The sequence below is a fragment of the Apteryx rowi genome, unplaced genomic scaffold (assembly GCF_003343035.1).
Source record: "Apteryx rowi isolate R43461 unplaced genomic scaffold, aptRow1 scaffold_169, whole genome shotgun sequence".
NCBI lineage: Eukaryota > Metazoa > Chordata > Aves > Apterygiformes > Apterygidae > Apteryx > Apteryx rowi.
This window is the reverse complement of record NW_020447963.1, coordinates 1387480-1410913: the sequence shown is the minus strand read 5'-3', so window position 1 is coordinate 1410913 and position 23434 is coordinate 1387480.

The window sequence follows — 23434 nt, the reverse complement described above, 5'->3', positions numbered from 1 at the left end:
CCCTGATGGGATCTTCTAGGGAGCTGTCTGAGCTAACATAATTATTGTGTCAAACTCTTATCTCAGGGACTGAATAATGACTTTGAATGATTGTCTACTCCAGTTGTTAATGAACTGTTTATTGCAATCAGAACCCGTGTTCTTTTAGCTAGGTCTGTTGGAGAAGTGTGTTTAGAAAGCTCTCAGAGGAAAAATGAGAAAGAGATTAGTAAGATAAGCAGATGGATGAAAAAAAGAAAATAAACAGTAAACAAAGAATATAGTGGGGGGAGTGGGAAAAAGAGAGTGAGAAAGAGAGAGAAAGACTATTGATAGAGACAAAAACAAAAAACAGAAAAATAAAATATCAAGGAATAGAAACTTGCAAGGATAAGACGGCTACCACCAGGAAATTTCTATGGTGTACTGTTTATGCAGACATGAAAAGACTGACAAAAGTATGGGAAAACATGGACCCTTTCCTCTGGCTAGGGTTTAGGCATGAGATGTTCACAAACATGGTTACAAGTCAAACCTAAGTGACTAGTTTTGACTTGGTCCTGCAGTCTTTGCTTAGAAGCAGATCATTCAGGTCAAGAGTGAACAGAAGAGGGCAGCATAGCTTTAAACTTATGACAAGAGCTAATAATGAGTTGAAGAGTTTGGGAAATTATAAATGGACAAAAGAATCACTATGGGTCACCAGGCAATATATTGATGAAGGGAGTTTGGTAGCACGTACCTTACTGGAAGAAATGTCTGCATGGGAAGAGGAAAGAAGGAAAAGGTTTTAAAAAGTGAAGAATAGAAAGCAAGGTGAATAAGGTTTATCAGGTTTTTCAGCAGTGCTTTTCAGTTGGCTCAGCTAAGCAGCAGAGCAAGGGATCCAAAGCCCAGCGTTAGGCAGCACAAGTATACCTAATGACAGAGACTCATAGCAGTTTCCTTAGTTACAGTGTATCTCATTCAAAGGTCATTATACCCAGATAAGAAAACTTATTTCAGAGATGTGCAAGTGATACACAAAGGGTGGTAAGTATCCTGCCCACAGGCCCACATGGCATCAGGGACAGACCCTGGACTACCAGACTCCTGCACTCACCATTCAAGTGTGACAAGCATGTCCACTATTTTAATCACACGCGGGTTTCCATGGTGTAAGCATCAGACCACAACTGCTGAAGGATCAATGCTCTTCCATAGCGTATTACTTCCAATCAATTCTATCTGGTTGTATAAACATATGAGAACATCTTAAACCTGGCAAAGATACAATACCCTTGGTTACATTAGTGTAACCCCTAATGTAATGACTTCATGCAATGGAGGACAAAATTTGGTCCGTTATTTTCCTTTTCTGACAGCAGTTATTAGAGGCAGTTGTGGATTAAGGAGCTGCTCTAGGCAGGGATGCTCTCTGACATATGACTATTTTAAAGTTATGCAGTGTGTAAAGTCACATAGCAGAGAAATTGTCACACACATAAAAATAGCCATACCTATCAGTTGCAATCTTGGCTCTGCATCCTTTCTGCCACTGTTATGCCTACTTCAGTGAAGAGAGAGTAATTCTCTCCACAACTGATGGTTCTGTTAGCACATTACTAAATCTGCAGAGCCAGACTGAATTTTGCTGCACTGCACCCTTTTAAAATCAAGCTAATAATCCAGAAAGGAAAATGAGTGGCATTTTAAAAGAGGGTAACGGTACATTGATTCCAAAGTGAGTTATTTTGTTCAATCATTTTGCCCTATAGTTGAATCACAGAAATCATTTTTACATCATAGAAAATGTGTTAACAACTGTTCTTTTTCCAAACTAAAAGACGAGAAAACTAGAGTTTTACTTGATAAATTTTGATGATTAGTATTTCACTGTCTATGTAAATCAACCATTTGATCTCTCTATGGAAATTATCAACAAAATACCAATAATGAAAGAAGTTTTTGGAGATGAGCTGTCTCTGCAGGAGGAATGGGATTGAAAACACTAAACACATGTAAACCACCAAACATCTGCCACAATATTTGGGTACAGACAGAATTTTAGAAATTCAGAGGAAAAATACTGTATTTGTAAAACTTTTTTGATCCATTGTTAAATGCGAAGTCCTGTTGATTGCACTTAGTTCCAGGGAAATGTTGAAATGGAAGTGGTTTTTGTTTTAGCAGTTTTTAAAATTTGATCCTAAAATTAATTTTTTTCTTTACATTATTTAATTTTGATAGTAGTACTAGAGTAGATGAACCATTATTACTGACAAGTTATATGGCTGAAGGATTGCATATGATTGAGGATAATGGAAATTTACTGTTTTAATGAATTTTTAAAATAATACTGTCAGATGCTGTTTAGTACTGAATAAAACACCTTATCTTTTCTAGTCCAATAAGTAGGAGTCGCATTTGATGATTTAAAAGCAAGTTTTCATCAGTAGTGTCATCATATAATGAAAACTAAAATAATTCTGAAAGGAACAGTAAGCCTTGGAATTTTCAAACAAAAAAGTCTGAAACAATCCTATCTTGGAATTTCTGCTTTATGGGAATATTTTTGTCTTAAATATTCTGAATCAGAATGAAAAGTAATGTTTCAGTGTCAAATTTCCCAGAAAAGAGAAATTCCAGGTCTTGACCAACTATAATTACCAAATGAATGAGTAATCCATTTTCTCCCAGGCCCTCAGTTTTGTCAGCACTAAATTTACACACAATCATTTTTTAAGGAGATATGGGAGGAAATGCATAAATGCCAAGAATGTTTGCTCAGGGAAAAGACACACCATCCTTTTCCAAACATCTGGTTATTCATGAAGGGCTGACAAATCTTCCTTTAGACTTATTAAGCATCTAGATATCTATTCTGAGAGGCTCAGTGATAAAAGTGATTTTCTACTGCAGGGAAGATTGGGCTGAAGGCTGGTACAGACAGAGAAAGACACTGAAAGAAGGATAGCTGCTGTTGTTGGTCTGTGGCTCAGAAGCATTAGCTGAGTTCCTCTCCAGACTTCTATTTTTAGATGACCTCCAGTGCATTAGATCAAATGTATAAATTGGAAGAAGTCAAATTGTCTCTCTGTCTGTGAATATGCTGCTCCCAGAGGTGTGGAGACGTCTATGGAATTCAGCTATCTGATGTTAACCTGAACCTAGTCAAAATCAGAGCCCAATGTCAATCTTTCTGTTAAACATGAGCCTAGTAATCTTTTGGCAATTTGAATTTAAATTTGCATTTAATTTACACCGATGTAGATGTATAGATATCAGTAGAATTACTTGCTTATACATCATCTTTCTTGCTGCATTAGCAACTCATTGCCATCACCACAGGTGTCTGCAGAAAAAATATTATCCCTGAGAATTACACTATTTCTACTTTTACAGCAGTTTGATTTCATTCTATCCTGTGTCATCAGAGCAGATTTTAAATAATGGTGCATACCTCTGTGTTTGGGGGTATGTACAAACACAAATACACATACACATACACAATAGATAATATAACATTTACAATATTGATTCATTAGCCAGGAAAAAGAATAAGCAACTACAGTTTAACAGATCACCCACAGTAAATTTCATTTTACAAAGCATAAGTCTTACATACTTTGTAAAGCTTTAAAGTGACTTGCAGGTTGTGTCATTTATTTAGCCCTTGCAATCAGAAGTGAATTTCACCTCAAAACTTTGCAGAGTGAACTGGCAGCCCAGAGGTTTGCAAGATTTATGTGGGGCTGGTGGGTAATGTGGGACTGTGTCTGCAGAGGGAATACCATGCAGTGCGGAGGCGAGCTAGTGAATTAAATGTGATGGGATTTGCATTAGAGCTTCACCAGAGTTAATCAGCTTTGTCCCTGGTATCTGGCTGCAACTTGCTATATGGCTTCCTGCTCTGGTCAACAGAAACTCTAAGGCTCCAACACATAAAAATGCCCTAAAGAAATCCAAGAAGAAAGGAAGCAATTATTCCAGTTCAGCTAGATAAATGCCTAAGCGATCAACCCCTGTTTGAAAGGTGTATCAGCATTCTCAGCCTCATGACACGGATTTTGAAATGAAGCAAACCTACATATAGAATGAGGTAAAAAAAAAAGTTGCAAGAGTATTGTCTAGGCTTTAAATTTAACTTTGCCTTATGTCTAAACACAGACGACTGGAGCATTCTAGTAAGTCTTTGTTGTTTGTGATTACATATAGTTTAAAATATGTGGAAAAGCTCTGTGGCTCCCCCTCTTACAGTGGAACTCAGGATTCAGTTCAGCGAGTATACCGGCCTGACAGATACAAAGGTCACCGGTTCCTTTTTGTGGCAAATTAATTTTACTGAATATACCTCATTTTTTATCCTATTTGTATCAAAAAGAACACCCAGCTTAGACTGAAATGTATCTGGGCTCACATTCATAGAGAGGTGAGAACTGCCAGACTGGACTAGACCAGTGTCAGTCCACACAATCCAGTAATCTGCCTTTGATAATAACTAATACCAGACACTGAAAAGGAAAAAAGTCTCTATCAAGAAATAACTCCAGTCATTAAAGCATTTTACCCCAATCAGAGAGCAGTTGGTGCCCAAAGCGTGAGGTCTTTTCCAAACATTTGCTAATCTGGCTGGAACATTATCAATGTAAATGTCTGATTCATTCCAGATCTTGCTAGCCTCTTAAGAGAAACTGTGCGGAATAAAAGCACAGTTAGATGAAGGAGAAGAAAGAAATTTCCAAAATGTGGGATATAAACAAAGGAGGTTTTGGGCAGAATGAAAAATAAACAGAGAGAGTGTCTGGAGGAGAGGAGGGAATGAAAGAAAAATTCTGTCCTTTAAAAATAACCAGGCTTCCTTTATAGCTTGCAAAACAGCAAGGCTTACCTTACAGGGAATAGTTTATGACTCATACCACTGTTTTGGAAATCCAAAAGCATGCAGAGATCAGGAAGATGTCAGACTGAAATTTGGCTATCTTTGCAAACGTGCTAATCAAAGCTCGGCCCAAGATAAGAGGTCAGGGCTGGTAAGATTGGACCCCTAACGATCTGTGCTTCCAAAAAAAAAAAAAAAAAGTCTTGACCTCTTGCCAATGAAAACTGATAGATAGAGCATTATGAAAATATTTTATAAATATTGTACCCAGATCAGTCCAATGTGAATGTCATGCTTTGGGAGATGTGAATAACAACTACACTCTCAGGGATTCAGTACACAAGGCAAGAAGGAAAATGACATGTAAAAATCAAAAGAGTTTGCAGAATAAGGGAAGATAGAACACTGTGAGAGCCACAGTCTCAAGTACAACAGAGAAACTCAGTTTCAAGAATTCTAATATCTAACATTTTTCTGCAAATGTGGACTCCGTACATGATCAGGAACTCTGTTTCCAGATCTCCTGAAAAAGTTTAAGGGCATAGCTAATGACATTTTTAAAGAAGATTTCTGTTCTGATAGATGGTAGCACTGACATTTTGCATTTATTATTTCAGATTGTTTTGCACTTGTAGAAACGATAAGCGAGTGCATTTTGAAACTCTGATGGTAATTTGACATTCACGAATTTCTTATCACCTGGAAAAGTCTTTTAAAATGTTACAAGCAATTATTTTAATCTTGTTGAAAATTAATCACACTTTATAACATTGGTTCTGGTAATAAATTCTAAATGTTAATACTGATAAATTACTGTTGCAAATGGATCATTATGTAGAGGAAACATTTAGTTTAATTGGAGTTGTTCCTGAGCCACTCTACAATCATTATATGCTGCAAGAAGCTGAAAGGAAGTTCTGTACTTTTGAAGAAAAAACAAGGGGAAGAGAACTACAGTCCTATACTGGTTTTAACCTACATTGGCAAGGGAGTAAGGGAAATCAGATCAGACTAGGTGGCTTGCTTGGATATCATTTTACAATCTATCAGACAACTCCAAACTTGATAGAGGGTTCACAGAGTTGAAGTTTTGGCAAAACAGGCCAAAATGCAAACTTTACCAGGGCTTTCCCATCATGAAAAGAGTCATACCAAGAGTTTACACTTCATCAGATACCCCAGAATCTGATGGGGAGACTGAGATTCAATGTGTAAGAGACCAACCCTCCTTGTTCAGGGGACAGAACATTTAGGAATGTCTTTACGTAGCTGCTCTCTTAAAGGAGAAGCAGATCATCCAAGACTGCTAAAATGCACTGGTTGTAATGGTGTTTAAAAACCGTTTTAACCTTTCCTCCCCTTGCACTGCCTTTGTCTTGGTTCTGCCCAAAGGTACTGTAGACACAACGGGACAAAAACACTAGCATGCACTTTTTCTCCAAAAAACTCTACGGGGAAATCCTGTGCTACGTTGGCAACAAAGCTGGATGTGCAATAGGAAAACCTTGTGAAGCTGATATACCTGGAACATTCTCCCTTAGCCTAGGAAGATCTATTATTGACAGATAGTTCTTGCTGGAAACACAGTATAAAGTGAACCTAACACTCTGAAAGCCAGGCCTAAGAGCTGTTTAACATTGCTTTGGAGCCTGGTTTTGTGCGGTCTTGAGCATCCTCAGCACCTGTGTCATTTGGGCTGGAGGGTTCCTAGAACGCTTTGACAAGCCCAAAGCACTGTGCAGAGCTGGTTTTGCTCCTCTGCCCTGAGCTGTGACCCATCTGTGCCCAGGCATACGCCTGAATCTCTACATTTCTGCAAGCTAGACACAGAGACATTCTACAGAACTTTGCCCACAAGGTTACACATCTCCTGCACAGCATACACTAGTCTTATAAGAAGACAACAGCCTGTCAGGTTACAACTCTAACACAGTCCATGAAAGCCAGCTTCTTTAGAGTACTTGTATGTGAGAATTTTTCCATTCTTGCCCACCTCTCAGCTTAAATTAACGCTAGGATCCCTTCATTCTCTTTGGGCCCAATCTTTCCCTCAAAGGATTTCCAGAAAAGAAGATTCAGAGAGTTTCTTTGAAATTGTTTAAACAGAAGGGTTTTGTTTTTTTCTAGATATATTTTACATCAATGAAGAACAAATCCAGACCAGACCAAATCCAGATCCAGTTTTAAAGAGATCCCTCTTGCATATTCCACACAAAAGCAGCAAGGGAACTAGTTTTCAAATGCCAGTATCTCCTGGAGGTGGTGTTCATTTCTACAGAGCTCCTTATTCCTTCACTAACTCTAGAGTGCTGCAATGTTCCCATGTGTTCTGCACAGCATAGCTCGTGTGCCGGTAAAAAGATGGAACTGTCTCCTAACTCAGTCCATGGACTCTTCAGCATTCCCTACCACCAGGAAGGCCATGGTGATGGGGCAGAGCTCCTTGACCTGACTGTTTCTTTGACAGGGAATTTTGTTTGCTAGAATGTTGACTAACATCATGGACTATTTCTACACAGACAACCACATCCCCCTAGAAAGTAAGAACTGTGTTGGATGATACTCAAGTCTATGCATGGAGTCCAAGGTTTTATGTTCCATTACCTGATAAAATGGACTAAGAACTTGAACTACTTCAGGCTACCAAATAACCCTCACATGTTAACAACTTGGGCTATTACTGAGCTGGATTAGATTCAAATCCATGCATGAAGGTAAAGGTTTTGTGTTCCATTACTGGAGCCAACATTCTGTTTTCTTACTTAGCTCCTTTCATTACCATGTTTTTCAAAGCTGTTAGAAAGCACCCATTAGCACGTCGTTCTGTATAGCTAATCTAATAAAGGGACAAGTGAGGTGGGAGGAGGGAAAAGGTGGGCAGGAGTTATTATCCAAATGAGGTGTTAAGCTTTGGCTTCTGCCCCCACCTTGGGTGAGTGTTACAAGGATTAGAGAGGAGAGAGGGAAAGGAACTTCTGTTTCTAAAGCATGACTATGAAAATAGACACACTGGTAACTATGAACAAAATGGAAAAAGTAAATATAGTCCATGAAGTAACATCATCAAGAAAACAAATGTTCTCAAAGAAAAATTTCAGAAACTGCATAATTCTCTGCAGCTTTAAGCACTGAGAGCCAAGTCTTGCTTTTTTGGAAAAGTTCCTTTACATCTGGATCCCCACCAGGCTTGGAAGAAGGAGAAGTCTAGGAGAGCTGTGGTTTGGAGTGTTCAGGTGCTCCCATCGCATATTGTTGCATTTTCTTTGTAATAATAGTGTAAGTCTCTTGTCTGACATATGCCTGATATAGCAAGTCTCTGCTAGTCTGTCTTACCTGAGATGTTTATCATCTCAGTCCAGAGACTGAGAAAATGTAATAAAGCAAAAGCAGAAGCTGCATATTGATCCCAAAGTGAGATTCAGATCACCCACCGCATACAGACACCATTTTTGAGGTACCTCAAGATTTGCCATAGCATCAGGCATAGCTTGCCTGAAGTCCTGCTTCTGCACTTTGCATGGGAGAAAGAGCTCAACACAGATAGGAGCAGAAACTGGAAAAAAGAATCAGTATATATAGTATCTCAGTTCACCCCTCATCAGACTATATTTGGTTTATTGTGATGACTTCAGCATGCTCCAAAGGTGGACACAACAGCTGTTAGTTATTTCAGACCATCGCACCATGTAGCATCCACCTGAGAATGGCAAATGCAGTGCAGTATATTTATATATAAACATTGAAGAGCATCCCTCCTTTTGTGAATTATCTTAAGTATTACAGGTGTCAGTAATGCTGCCTTAGAGCTAGGAACACCTGCAGATTTTCATTAGTTAAAAAGTCATTGATAAACTGCATTTATCTTACTTGACTAAAGGATTTAAGTATGTTTCTCTTGTCTCCTTTCCCTCCTTCTCTTCTGAGGAGTTTGCATGAACAGAAGTCACGAGGCCTTTCTTGACAATGTCAGGAACAATCCCTGTACATAGTAAAAGGGTATTACAAAGTAGAACAAATTGTTTTTCAGTTATAAATTCCTGAGAACACCACCATCCCACAGACTGCTGAACAATTTTTGGGTTTAGGGAGTGATACGTAATTTAAAAGTAATGCTCTTTGGAAATTGCAGGGAAAAAAAATCTGTAGAGTTTTTTGCCTTCCAGATTCTTAATTTTTTCTCAGTCTGGTGGTAAAACAAATATTTTCATGCATTTGTTGATGTGCCCAGAGCATTTGGCAACATACAAAATCCCTGCTATTTGGATCAGTCAAGTGTCTTCAGATATAAGGTAACCCAATAGACCCTCCAAGCTGGGTTGTGCCAGACACCATTTGCCCTGCTTCAGCAGAAGGGGCTGTTGGAGACAACCTCCCACAAGCCCTGCTCTGCACTGGCTCTGCTGCCTCTGTGGGGAGCAGAGGTGCCCATGCCCAGCGACTCACCCTCCTCATCCTCTGCCCGACTGCTCAAGGTCAGACCCAGGCACGAGCTCCCCTCTGCACAGGGCATGAGGAGAGGGCAGCAATCCTCACCAGCTCCCTATCGCTTCCTCTTGGCCTCAGCCCCAGAGCCAGCTGACACTCTTTTGGCAACACACTCTGATTTCATGCCTCACTTTTAGAAGACACAGTAGGGAGACAAAGGAACAAATGGGCTACATAAAAGCAAAGCCTGACTCTTCCCAGAACGTAACCCTGTACATAAGGAGAGCCTCTGGTATATTTGTAGAAGCTTACTGCATGAACTGATGGAATTAATAGCTCTTACCTCCTGCACACAAGCGATGCAGCTTCTACATACACCTCCTCTCACCTTTACATGCAGATTATCATACACAGAAAGCAGGATTTAGATCACTGGTCCCACCCCACCAAGCCCTACCCTCCTTCCCTGCTCCAATGACCCCCCTCCTTGGTTGTTTTGCTGTATCACTGGTAGCTGGATCATCATCAGTCTTGCGAACCAGACCTGGGAGGACAAGGCATATCAAACCCATACTACAGCTATACTCCACAGAGATGACAAGAGGACTTCAAGTTCCAGTGTTATTAATATGATTTTTTCCATTATTTCTACACAAATATCTATGTGAAAAAATAATGACATGTTGTTCCAGAACCTCATTCTGCTGAACCTGAAATTAGAAGTAAGCCATTGTCTCATTTGGCTGGCAATCATAACTCCTTTAAAGAGGAATAAAATATTACAAATATTCAAGAACTGAAAAAAAAGCTTATCCTGGTTAGCAAGTTTGTTACCTTCAACATTCTGACTCAAGCCAGTTGAAAGTGAACATGATGCACGTGTATGATGGAAACTCATACAGCAGAGAAGCTTGAAGGCTGCATTTATAAAGCACATCCCAGCTGCTACATGAATATACCCTCCCTTTAAAATATAGTGCATGGGATCCAAAGAGCAGATCCTTCTACACAGAGAAAAGAGATCAACTTTTGTTAGCATCTCAGAAGTGGAGGGATAATTCCCACAAACCGTTATTTGAATCAATTGTTTTGTCTATTCAGCATAATCTGACATCACGCATTCTCTTCACTCCCTTATACGAAAGCATTTCTATTGAGTGACATCCTTATGTATTCACTGAATAGCCATGAGATCCGTATTTTCCCTGCTTAAGCACACACATAACTACACTAGTCTGCCTGGATGAGCAATTTGCCTCATTTTGGGAGCGTACATCATAAGATCCAAAGTGTACTTTTGAAGCTGTACTTAAAAAAAGTAACAGCATACTAATGAGATACGAGGTGCAACTTGGGAAAAAGCAGCTGTCAAACATCGTATCAGAAACAAACAAGCTTAGCCCATCTCTCTTGGTGTGCTGGAGATAGAGAGATACATGTTGAAATATATTCATATTTGCATCAAATATTTATCAAACACTAGAATACCTCAGTATGCAGAATACATAAACAGCACTCAGCACACACGATTTCTCTCACTACCACTTTCCTACTGGCAGCCAGGCAAACCCAGACATACAAACACTGTATTTCTTTCCCTTTCCAACACTCCACACCTGGCACATTTTTGCAATTTCCTAAAGGGTGTTTCTCATCCTATGGCACGTGCCCCTGATCCCTCTCCCCAGCATCCAGGAATAGCCATATCACCCCCTCAGAGATGCATACAATTTGGGGAACCCGAGGAGTTTGTGAAGCAACAGGAGAGCACAGTGGAAGCCTGGGAGCTTGGAGCACCATCCCCTGCTTTGCTCACTGCAGCACCTGGGGCACTTTCACCAAAGCCTGGCTCCAGGCAGCCCAGTTTCGCCTGCAAAGCACAGGAAGAAATGTTTTTTGTTATGGTGCAAATGCGGTCCACATGCCCAAGAGGAAGCACTGTGGGGAAGGGCTGATCATTCCATGCTGTATTGCTGAAAGGGACACACTGAAGCTAAAAAAGTGGATGGGATGAAATCTTGTCCTAAATATTTTAATGGGAGTATTGTCATTGTCTTCAGTGGAGCTAGGCTTTCTCCACAGGGAATCTGCCAGAAAATCCCAAGAGCCATTTGTATTTTCCTATTTCAGGACAAAAAATAGGTACAGCATGTATTTTACCCACTAGTGTACAGCTGTCACCATGGAAATGCTGTTCAACAGAGTGTGAAAACTTTTACAGTACTGGCTGGATTGGTAGTGTTGAGCACCTTATTTCCCATTAAGTTTATTAAGGGTCTTATCATTTAAAAATTAGACTACCCAAGCATGTACAAATAGCTGTAAGTATACGCGTAGCTACTACCTGTGTATGTCTTTATATTTATCTACAACAAATCCCTTACTGTATTCCTAAATTGAATTCCACTCTTCAAACATACCATGATGATATAACAAGAACTTCTATATTTTACAAGCACATACTAATTATATTTTCCATTGCAACATCCTGTGAGTAGATACTGCCCCATTTTGCAAATGGGGAAACCAAGGTACACAGAAGTTGCAGACCTTGTCAAAACCACGCAGCCAAGCCCTGGAAGATTTGGGAATGGAATCCATGAGTCCTGACTCTTTAGTTTCCCCGCTCTGATCACCAGACAACACTCCCTTCCTCTGAAATAGGCTATTTTGATTGAAAACAGATGGTGTACATTTTTGGCACAGTGCTTTAACTATATTAAAATGCTCTGAATGAATATGTGCTTATATCATACCTATATAAGTATACATGTATATGCATACATACATCTACGCATACAGAACTAGGTATGAGTTAAGGATGTATTAATTTACATATATCATATGCAAATGTAATGGATATGCTGAAAGATACTTAAGTACAGCTGCACAACTGACATACCTAAATACATAGGCAGTATTCTTCAGTGGTAATGTAATTCAACACTACGTACTCTTCCCTCTCTCTAAGCAACAGACTTTACGTTGTTGATGGAGCGTATACTCTGATGTAACTCATGTGTTAATGTTCTTTATCTTTTCATGAGAATTTCTGGTGTAGTTTCAGTAAGAGATGAATCACACCCTTTTGCATTAGCTCCAGGACCTATCTCCATCCTAGCCTGAACAGTGCACTTAACAGACACCTCCTGCATTTGTAGCTTATTTTTTTCTGCAACTGAATTATGTCTTAAATATCATGCTTATCTTTTGAATTTGTTCTTTCTGTGATAAGATTTTTTCCTGCATTAAGACTTTTCTAAACAGTTTATCTCCAGCTAAGGACTGGTAAACTCTGGGTTGGACTTGCTGTCTGTCAGGATTAACATCTTCCCACGCATCATACCCTGGAGGAGATGACAAGGGCCAATTTATAATTCCCTGATTCTTTGCCTGGTTGCCTGCAGCCTTGGGTCAGGTAAAGACGATCTGTCATATCAGCTGGTAAACAGCTCTGAAGATCTTTCCTGTGGTTGGAAACTACCAGAATGGGCATATATCTCTTGCTATCTCCAACGCACCCTGGCAAAGATGGGAGGATGGGCCTTGGAAGTTACTTACTTGGGGAGAGTAGTGTACTAGTAACATAAAGCCTAGTTACAATCCCTTTCGATGAAGGGGCAACACAGAGGAGCCAGAATAAACAACCATTGACTGTATTTCCATTTCTTTTATTGGTCGACTGGATTTTCCCCTTCACTTACCACAAAAGAGGTAAGGAAATAAGCCTTCAAATCCACAGTTATGCAGGGGGAGTTGAAAACAGCTCATTCCCCACGGGTGCTAATCCTTTGTCTGCACACTGGCCCCAGCTRCCTCATGCTTTATATGCACATGAAGTGGGCTAGAGTCAGGGATGAGATTAGAATTCGGGAATTCTACTCCTCACAGAAAGGGGAGTCTGAGCAAAAACAGTTATTTTGGTCTGTGCTAATTCCTGCTGGATTGACCCATGAGTGCTCAACAGAAAAAGGAAATATTGCTGATACTCACTGCTCTTCAGGCTCTTTTGGTTTTAAATCTGCAGAACACAGGAATCAGGAAATGCCTGTGCAAAGGTTTTGGAGAGGTCACAAAAACCAGAAGTATGCTACAGTGCTGGTTTATCTATGGATAAACAAAATACGGCCACTTATTACAAAGAAGAAATAGGTTATTCTCTTACAAAACTGTAGCTCAAAATATACAAAAAGTAACATTTGTTTTTCTAGTTTTATAAACAATGCTGTAGTGTAAAAAGAATATGAGGATCTCCACAACAATTGTACTTACAACATCAGCTATCAACTGTTAATTAGGAGAGTACCTTACCTCAGCTTCTATCTTACATAGGATGGATTATCACGTTTATATTTTCCTGACTCTTTCTTAAGCTACCCAACTAATATTCTAGGACAACCCCTTCTTATTAAAGATTTGTTATGCTAATTTCCTCTGTATAGAAAGACAGAGTAAACATATGTACTCCAGATAGTTCTTTTGCAATTTAGTACACAAAGTTATTTTGTTCTAACTTTGCAAAATATAATATAAATTTCAAAGCAGAAAATTTGTTAAAAGAAAGGCCTGTTCTTGCAGGCTTTTTCTATATTCCTATATGGAATCCAGGCCTCTCTCATATCAATAGAAAGGTCTCCAGGATGGCACTCTTGCCCTTTCTCTAGCCACTTTCTGCCAGGTAAGAGTCAGAGAAACATAAAAGAGTCTTAAAAGCTCCATATCTGATCAGAGGAAATTTTCCCAGTGCAGGCTAGGCAGAGACTGCCAAAGGCTTTGTTCCAGTTCCCTTTTAACAAGCCATTGGAAAGGAGTCTGAGTTAATTTTTCAGACTGCTCTACAGCACGAAGGCAATAGCCTGGACAAAATCTGTTAGATTCATCTCCTACAGCAGCCTGATACTGGGAGGATGACAAGGTTGTTCAAAGGCAACACAGTCTGAGCCATTATGGGCTGCTGGTTTTGTGCCGCACAGGATCTTTGACCCGTTGCTTCCTGTAGGATTCAGACTACACTCTTACCACTCAAAATGCAAGCAAACTCTGCTAATAATCTACCTGATATTTTTCCATTACTACTTATTAGAGTTTAGAGACGAAAGAAAAATCATAAGGTGAACCTAACACACAATATGTATTGAATAAAAAAGCCTGGTTTTTTTCTATTGCACTTTTCCCTTGAATGATGTCTTGAAGTGTTTTTTCATGTTCTCTCACTGTCTCTGTTATCTTTACCAGACAGCACATATATCCTATGATATACGTATGGGGGAAACTGAGCCACAGAAGGAACTACATGATTAGCCTGAGACTACTTGGTGAACTGGCTGGAGATGGGAAGACTGCCCAGTTCTCTTAGTAATCTACCCTTGGCCCCAATTCAGCACAGCACTTAGGTACTTGTTTAACTTAAACAAAATACTTAGTGCTTTACTGTGAATCATAGACCTTTTTTTTATTATCACTTTTACTGTAGAGTAAGGGAATTAAATCTTAGGAAAGCCTTGAAGCAAACAGGCACAGTAAATTAAACATCCTGAGGCTCTGTGCTCTGGGTCTGTCAGAGTCCCTGACCAAAGGGAGGAGGAAGAGAAGGAGCTTCAGAGACTGTGGCCCAGCTCATTTCCTCCTCCTGCAGGAGACTGCAGTGAGATTAAGGTCTGTAGGGTTGTTACGGTGTGTAACTAGCCACAGGAACAATGGCTCATGGGTACATCCTGTGGAAGCTAATTTTATACCCACTAGCTACTTTCCTCATTATTCAGTTGAATAAGTAAATCTCGACTTTGTTGAAAAAGCAGAGAGCGCATCTAGTAACTGCTGCCGATGTCTTTTTTTTTTTTTGAGAATGCACAACTATGACTATCATTCTTCATTGTAAAAATACAAATCTTTTCCTTGCAACATCTTCAAAAAACTTTTCATTAACTTCACAGAAAGAAAATCTTTATAGCATATGAAATGAAACCCTCATCTTCAGAAATGACCAAGAACTCATCCATAGTGAACACTGGACTCCAGCTGGCGAATCTAGCTGGACCTTGCTTCCTCCTGATTCACCACATATGCAATTTGTGAAGTCTTTGGGCAAACTGTGAAACTGTGGTTGGTCTCCATGTTTGGAGAAGAAAGATTTGAGGTGTAGATATACTATGATTAATGTTTCTATGGCAGGTAAATGTAATACTCTACTAAGTTTTGCAAACCACCCACCTGATGTGATGATCCACTGTATGCTTTGGCATAGCGAGGGAACGTCAAGGGGAGGCAGTAACATCCCAGTGGTTAAGGCTGAATCTAGCACCCTATTTCCCACTTTTCATCATAACTTCAGTTTGGAAAGCTGGTTAAGTCTGAAGCTTGCCAAATGTACCTTAGTCACTTTTGCAAAAACTGAAGAAAATCAGCCAAATGACTTCCGAATTGCAGGTTATTGAAATTTACTCTGATTGGAAATACTTACTTTTAATTAGTTTTTCTTAGTCTTTTTCTTCGTTTTGACTGATTTAGTTAAATTAATGCAGTCCAGAGTAACACTTATTTTTGGCTCAAGAAAATGTCGCTGCAGCTTAAACTTCTTCCCAGCTGAATTACTGTGACTATGGAGAATTGTCCTCTTCCTGACCTATGTGTGACCCCTTAGGAGAGGCTAYTGCCCCCAGCCTGCTCTCTGATGATTCTCTCTGCCCATCTTCAGGAGACTGTCTCTCATTTTGATGCTTGGGGAGGACTAAGTGTGCYCCGACCTACTTCAGCCAAGATGAACTGGTATACTTTAAACCATTACATAGTGATTCATCGCTTAAACTCTTTCTTTTGAACTGAAGCAGGTAGGGAGCACTTGCGCTGGGGGATTTGCTCTCACATTTGTACGAACAGTTACCTTCACCAAGGCAGCAGTGTTAACAAAATGAAGCTGTACCACTGACTGGCAGCTCCTCCCGCAAGTTCAGTTATTTCCAGAGCACAGGCCTTTCTGTCCACACACAAGGATCTGAGCCAGTGCTATGTTCACACTTTTGATTAAACCAGTGCAAATATTTGTCTTTCTCTACCTCAAAAATACTTTGAATTATGCTTATAACCTTTCCATATAATTAATTCTTCTTAATTTTTGCAYTGACAGTATACAAAGAAAAATGGTTGACATCGTGCAAAGTTACAAACCATTCTTATTCTAAAGAAATCTGAGTCCAAACATTTCCTGTTTGCTTCAGAAGAAATTATGAGCTCAGTTATGTTCTTGCTGAGATTGAGGAGGCTGTTTTGCCATTGAGCAATGGGGGAACTTGACTAAACATTACATAACATTTTGAAATTGCCTTCTGTTGCCCATTTCTTTTCAAGATTTCCTTCTTTCTCTGGGAGGTAACCTAAAGTCACCTGCTGAGTGGCAAGAGGTCTTTATTTATAGAAAATTCTTTCCATGAATGTCTCAAGCTTTACAGAACACTTCATTTTTCTATTAGTTTTCACTGCAGAAAGAATCAATCCACAAAACGTATCAGTGGCAAATAAGAAAGGAGTTGGGTTTTAGTCACTGTTAGCTGCAGCACTGCCATAACCTGCTTAAAATGTGATGACTGATAGCAAATCTAATTCATGAAGAGAGAGGTGGCATTTGCTGCCTGTAATATTTAGTAAACAAACTAAAAATGCCAATTGTTGATAAACCACAGCATTTTGATTTCAATCTACAGACCATGATGAAGGTGTCTCTTTATATTAAGTGTCCTGTCACTGGCTAATACACTGACTTCTGCCTGAATTGTAACTGTCATCATTGTCTACCTCTATTTTCCCAATGAAATACATGTTTTAGAACCTTGTTGCTGTTTTGCATTTTTTCAGTTAAAAATAAATGATATTTTCAATATATCAATGTTCTTTGAAATAAAATTTAATTTAACCAAAATACTACTTTAAAACAAGAAAAAGAAAACTGAATTAGTCAGGGTTATAATCTGAAAACTCCAAAACCTTGGGGAAATTAAGATCTGTATGTGATCTCTAGCACTCGTGTTTACAATGAGCTGAGAACTCTGAGCCCTTCTCTGATGTAAGGCTCATCTACCTCAACCCATTCTGGGCTGTCATTCCCAATTATGCTTCTTGGTGGACTTGTTTTCATCTAAGTGCAGAATTTTCTACTGTTTACAAATTAGGTTTTTTCCCCTCTCCCTCTTCACAAGCTTTCCTCCCACTCTCTTGCCAAATTCCCTGCTCTTGGTTTCCCCTTTCTAAATCACTCTTCCTTCCCATCTCCAAATTAATCATCACTCTCCCTCCCTCTCTCATGTGTATCCATTTTCCCTCACTTCATCTTGTTTCCTTCCGTCTTAAAGATCTCTTAGTCACAAGTTTCCTCATTCCTTGTCTCTTTCATCATTGTTACTTATATGACAGTAGTAGCTAGCTGCATTTTTTTTTAAAGCGCCTTCAGAGTTAGGTCCTCATTGCATTCATCTCTAAATATACCCTGTTTTCTTTTAAATCTGTAGCATCACGTGTACACCAGAAGAAGTTTCAGAGAAACAGGTATTAAAAGCCTTGGTTGAGATTAGTAGCAACTACCAAACATTGCAAAGAAAATATGTTTACAAGCAGCTCTCGTACAGAGTTATTGTAATTGTAAGCTGAGCAACACTAGTTTTGCCCAGGCACCAGCTTGTGCAATGTAAATGTGTAATGTAAATTTATCCACTTTTCTTTTGAATCAATGGATTTTCTTGCAGTGTCTTGTGTTGCAGTGGCAGAAATTTGCATCCATCCAGTTTCACATATAAATACATGGTCTTCCTGAGAACTCTTCAGTCTGAAAAGCCACTTGACCTGAGGAAGAGTTCTACCTCATTAAATAGCCTCATTTAAGAGACTGAAGTATCTTGAAGAGTTCAACTTTCTAAGGTGGCATAACAGATTCAGAAGTTGGTGGAAGAAAAATTCTGCATAGACAGAGGAATCTGCAGGAGAGAATGGGACTATGAAAGGACAAAAGGCTTGAAAAACTACCAACATTAAAGGCTACAAAAAAACAGAAAGAAAAGAACATTCTTAGATTTATGTTACTGAAGAAAGGAGAGTAAGAACAACCTCAGACTGCTACACAGATGCTAATTAAGCTTCACAGCATCCCTGCGAGGTTTGTCAGATTCAGTTCCACTTTTACAGGAAAAATACACATTGAGAGATGAAACAGGATTGTCAGAGTGCAAACAGAATCCCATTTGGAGTCCAGCATGAAACATGATTTTGGTCAGTTTATAGTTTGTATCTTAAAAACACAATTCAAAATAATAGCAATTTCATGCAGTTACAAATGAAAGCGCTTCCTCTCATCTTCCGTAATCACAGAGACTCTTTAGTTCATATTCAGAACACAGCACCCCTGGACACTTCAACAGGTCCAAAAGCACTTCACGTCTTCACAGCAAATTGTACCCTGGTGGTGGTCATGTTTTCATTGTTTTAAATGAGGACTAAAACCAGAGGAGTGAGGCTGATATAAACTAGTGAAGTGAGATCAGTATGATGCAATTAGTCTCTGAGGCAAAATTAGTCAGTTCAGCCATTCACAGAAAATCGTTAAGATTATAAATAAGACTCCAAAAAGCAATAAAAGAAGCATAAGGGAAGAAAAAGACAATTCCATATTTACAATGTGCACATATGGATACACATTTATGATCATTATTTTGGGATTATGGAAATAATAAGTAACAATTTTGCCATTTATTGTTTAGCCCTTGTACTTTGACTTGACTGTAGACATCATAGCAGAAACAGGTCTTGGTAAGGAATTTAGAGAGGAAAAGAATAATGGATTTACAGGTCTTTAAAAACATTAAGGCATGTTATTGAATGCATTATCACAGTACTGAGCCTAATTCAGTTCTGTGATAGAATCATTAGTTTCAGTGAAGAAAGCTCCTTGTCCACTGGGATTGAGTTTACCCCATTTATAAGATTTATATGAAACTACAATACTACATATATTGAAGCAAATTTTACCCACTTTACACATGCAAGTTTTCAATGTATTCCTAGTCTGCAACCAATATGTATTATGAGGTTACCTGTAAACTCTTGTAACCCAAGTTATTACTACAGTTCAGAAGACTGCAGTAGGACCCACCTTTTGAAATGGCACCGTCCTAATTTGTGTGCCTGTACTGTTTTTGCATAGAGTACAGCTCAGATTTTCATCTGGAGATGAACTGCTGTTTCAGTACAAACAAAGTGTGTCTACAAAGTCAAGTTTCGGAGAACACAAAAGCCTGGATGCAAAATTTAGCCAATATATAAGGGCCCCTTCTGAGTCGTTCTACCTGAGCATATAGCAGACCTACCAGTTACAAGCATTTTTTTGTCTGCAGAGGAAGTGTATGGGATCCCTCTTGGCTTTAGAATGGGTCTGCATGCCAAAAGCAGATATCTGCAGTATTTCCCCCCAAAACAGCATATTTCATGTCCTTGGATAGAAAAGGCAGTTTATTCTATCATACTAACATTAAGAATTGCAACACTCAAGATGCATGTTGTTAATACATAAAATATGTTGTTTCAACCATATCCTCCTCACACACCACTATTCCCTTTGCTGCTGTCAGCTTTCTTAATTTATTGTAAGATGTACATTCCTTATCATCTTTATTTTTTTTTAGGTATCATAAACATGTGCAAAGCTAAGTAATAAGAAGCAAATATTATTGTAATATTAATAAAATAGGAACGAAGTAAACACATGATAATTATTAAAGATAATGCAATACGTTAGCACTGTTCATGTGACGTGTATTTTTAGGACCCTGTATATTTCAGTGACAGAACACACAAGAGATAAAGAATCTCTGAGCCTTATGCTAAGTTCTTCTGTTGATTTTTCTAAATATTGACTGAAGTGTTTCTTGCATTCTTTCTTGTAAATCAGAGATACAATATTTTTCTATCCCATGGGGGTATTCTGGGAATAAATCATCTAGTACATAGAAAATTTTCAGCAAATAAAAATGTGCTAGTCATTGTTTTTATTAGTTATGTTCCTCGCAGCTTTTGTGACAGAACTGGTCACTAGAGCTTAATGGGTGTATCATGAGTTGTTGTGGAAAGCAGCCTATATATTTTTGGACAAAGTACAGGCTATCAAATGAATAGAGAACCAATAATTTCTGGGGTTTGTGTCCAACTGAGGCTTAAAGAGAATGGTTTTAATAGAAATGCATCCTGTGCCTCTTTAGTCTCACTTGAGCTGAAAGTATTTTGAAAAGAACTGACTTGATGTGTAACTTCTTTCAATGAGTGTTGACAGAAACAAGAGCTAGGCTTTAAAACTAGAAATATAGGAAAACAAAGTGCCTTTGCTAGGTATCCTTATGAGGCAATGCTTCCATGTTTGCAAACGCTTGGACTGTGATTAAAACAAGGAAAGACTTTATTATTGGCTGAGGAAAACATAGTAACATAAGTAAATAAGTGAAATATCCACACCCATCATATCTCTGGCAGTAGTTCTCCAGTTCACTTCCCTACCAATAGGTGCCAAAGTCCATAAAGCTAACATCCCCTTAACTCTTTGTTTTCTCCCTTTTCCCCCTACTACGCCATTAATGGTTAATGTATGTTCAGGATGAACTTGGCTGACACGTTTCCAGTCTCTATGGGATGTGCATTTTGATCTCACCCTCCTACCCTGGCAGTAGCAATTTATTTTTATTGTTGTCATCCATCTTCCCCCACCCCCAGCTTCAATACTGATTTCCCCAAGTTCAGTGAAGAGTCACCAGAAAATATTTTACTCTCACTGTACAACTGCCTGAGTGCCACAGCTTCAGGGTGGTCCCATACCATGGAGGCACTGTGGTGACTTGTTTAATGAAGATTACAGTAAACGAGGATCAGTAGCACAAAGATCGTTACAGCAGGCTCCTGACATATGAAGGCAGTACCCCAGCACAAGAAGGGAACCCTTTTCATATCCCAGTCTTCTCAATTTTACCCTAATACTTATACCAATCATAAATTTACTCACATTTTTAGTTGTTTTTAAAGATGTTTCTTGGAGAGTTTCTGAGTAAAAAGCTTCCAGAAGTAAATCCTCTGTACRCTTCTCCATTCACCAAGAGCTGGCAGGAAAAAGTTTCTTGCTTTCAAAGACTTTCGTCTATGCTCTTGGATCCCCTTCCCATGCTCACCAACAGAAAGTAGGCTCTTCTCACTTGCAGAGTCCATCTGTCCTTCCTTTCAACAGCGTAAGGTGGAAGGAGAGCCACTGTCCTCTCTAGCTTCAGGCCACTGAGCTTACACATAGCTGAGTGATTCTGAACAATACATATTTTTCTATAAATCTAAGAAAAATATATGGGATTTTCCTTTTTTTAACCTTGATGCTGTATTTCATCTTCATCTATATGGATATATAAGACTGCCAACATAAGCTGGCAAAAAGGCCAGTCTAAAAAATTTATTATATAGATGCTTCTTGTGGCAAGAATCAGCTGAGGGTCTTTTGCTGATTATCAAAATGAGGGCATATGTGCCTGAATTATTTCCTTCCTATGAGCTCCAAGAGATGCTGGCTTTAGTTGGCTTTCAGGGAATGCCGAACTTCACCAATTTCCACTGACCCTTGGTCAAATGGGTCAGAACCAGGCTATCTTTTTCCCAGTTCATCCCACCTCTGATGCAGGACAASTTAACCTAAATTATGAGTTGAAGACGGTATTTGTTTAAGCCCCACTGGTACCACACCCTTTACATATCTTGAGGTGAAAAATGCTGCCACATGCTACTAAATGGCTGCCATTTTCCATGCCAGAGATGGCCTAATTTCAGCACCGAGCCAGCTCTGTATTTGCTTGCACTGCACCTAGATTCCTATGGCATGAAAGGCATTTCAGAAGGGGATATACTACCGTGATGAATCAGGATATTTTTAATCATCTAAATTCGAAGCTAATGGGGCCCATATTATCACCTGGAGCTTTTCTCAAAAGCTCGGCATGGATGACGTTAAAGGAAAAAAATAAACGGGCCGGAGCGTTCCTCCCACCGCCCTTCGGCCGGCCGGGTTGAACAGGGCAGTGTTTTTTCGATGAAAGGTGTAATTACCGGGGAGGCGACGCGCTGCCCCGCGCGGCCGCCAGCGGCTGAGGGGAACCGGCCGGCGCGCGGCGCCGCAACCGCCACAGGGGCGCGCGGGGGGAGGGGCGGCCGGGCGCGGCCGGCGGCAGAGGGGCGAGGCAGGGCGGCGGCTCCCCTCGGCGGGCGGGCGGCGGCCCCCGAGGGACCCCGGCGCCTGCCACCGCCGCCGCGGAGGGGGGACGAGCCCGGGGGGGCAGCCCAGGGGGGCATCCCGCTCCTCCGCGGCGGCGTTGCGCGCCGGCCTCCCCTCCCCTCCCTCTGCTGCTGTCCTGGCCTCCCTTCCCCTCGGTCCGCCCGTATCCCTGCATTCCCTGCTGCTGCTGCAGCATCTCTCTCTCTCTCCCTCCCCCCCCCCCCAATCCCATCAGTAGCGGCGGCTCCCGGGCTCGGCTCCCCGCGCTGCGGTGGTGCGCGGCGGCGGCTCCCCCCGCCGCGGCCGCCATGTTGGGCTGCTGCGAGCTCGGTGGCGGCTCCTGCGCGTGAGGGAGGGAGGGAGGGAGCGGCGGGGAAGAGGAGGGCACGGAAGCGGGGGAAACGGGGGAGGGAGAGCGCCGGCTGCTGCCGCTCCCTGCCCTCCCCCCGCCTCCCCACACACACACACACACACACACGCACGGAGGAAGATGCCCTTTGCCCGGTGGGGCGAAGCCGGGAGAGCATCTCGCCGCCGCCGGCAGTGAAGCCGCCGCCGCCGGGGCCTCCTCGCCCGGGCCGCCGCCCGCCCCGTCCGGCCGGAGCGGGGACCCCGGCGCTTTGCCCGGCCGCCCGCCGAGGACGCGCACCCGGCGGAGGAGGAGGAGGAGGAGGGCAGGACGCCGCCGCAGCCATGGGAAGAATTTGACAGGGTTATGAGCGCTTTCCACCCGCGCCGCGGCGGTGCCGCCGCGTAGGGGGGTGCTTAATCCCGCCGGCTGCCTCCCCCCGCGCCGCCGCCGCCGCCGCCCCTCGGCACAGCAGAGGAGAAGGGGGTGAAAAAATGAAGACTTTAGTTTTTTTGAATCCCTGAAAAGCCTTAAAAGGAGACTCGGTGAG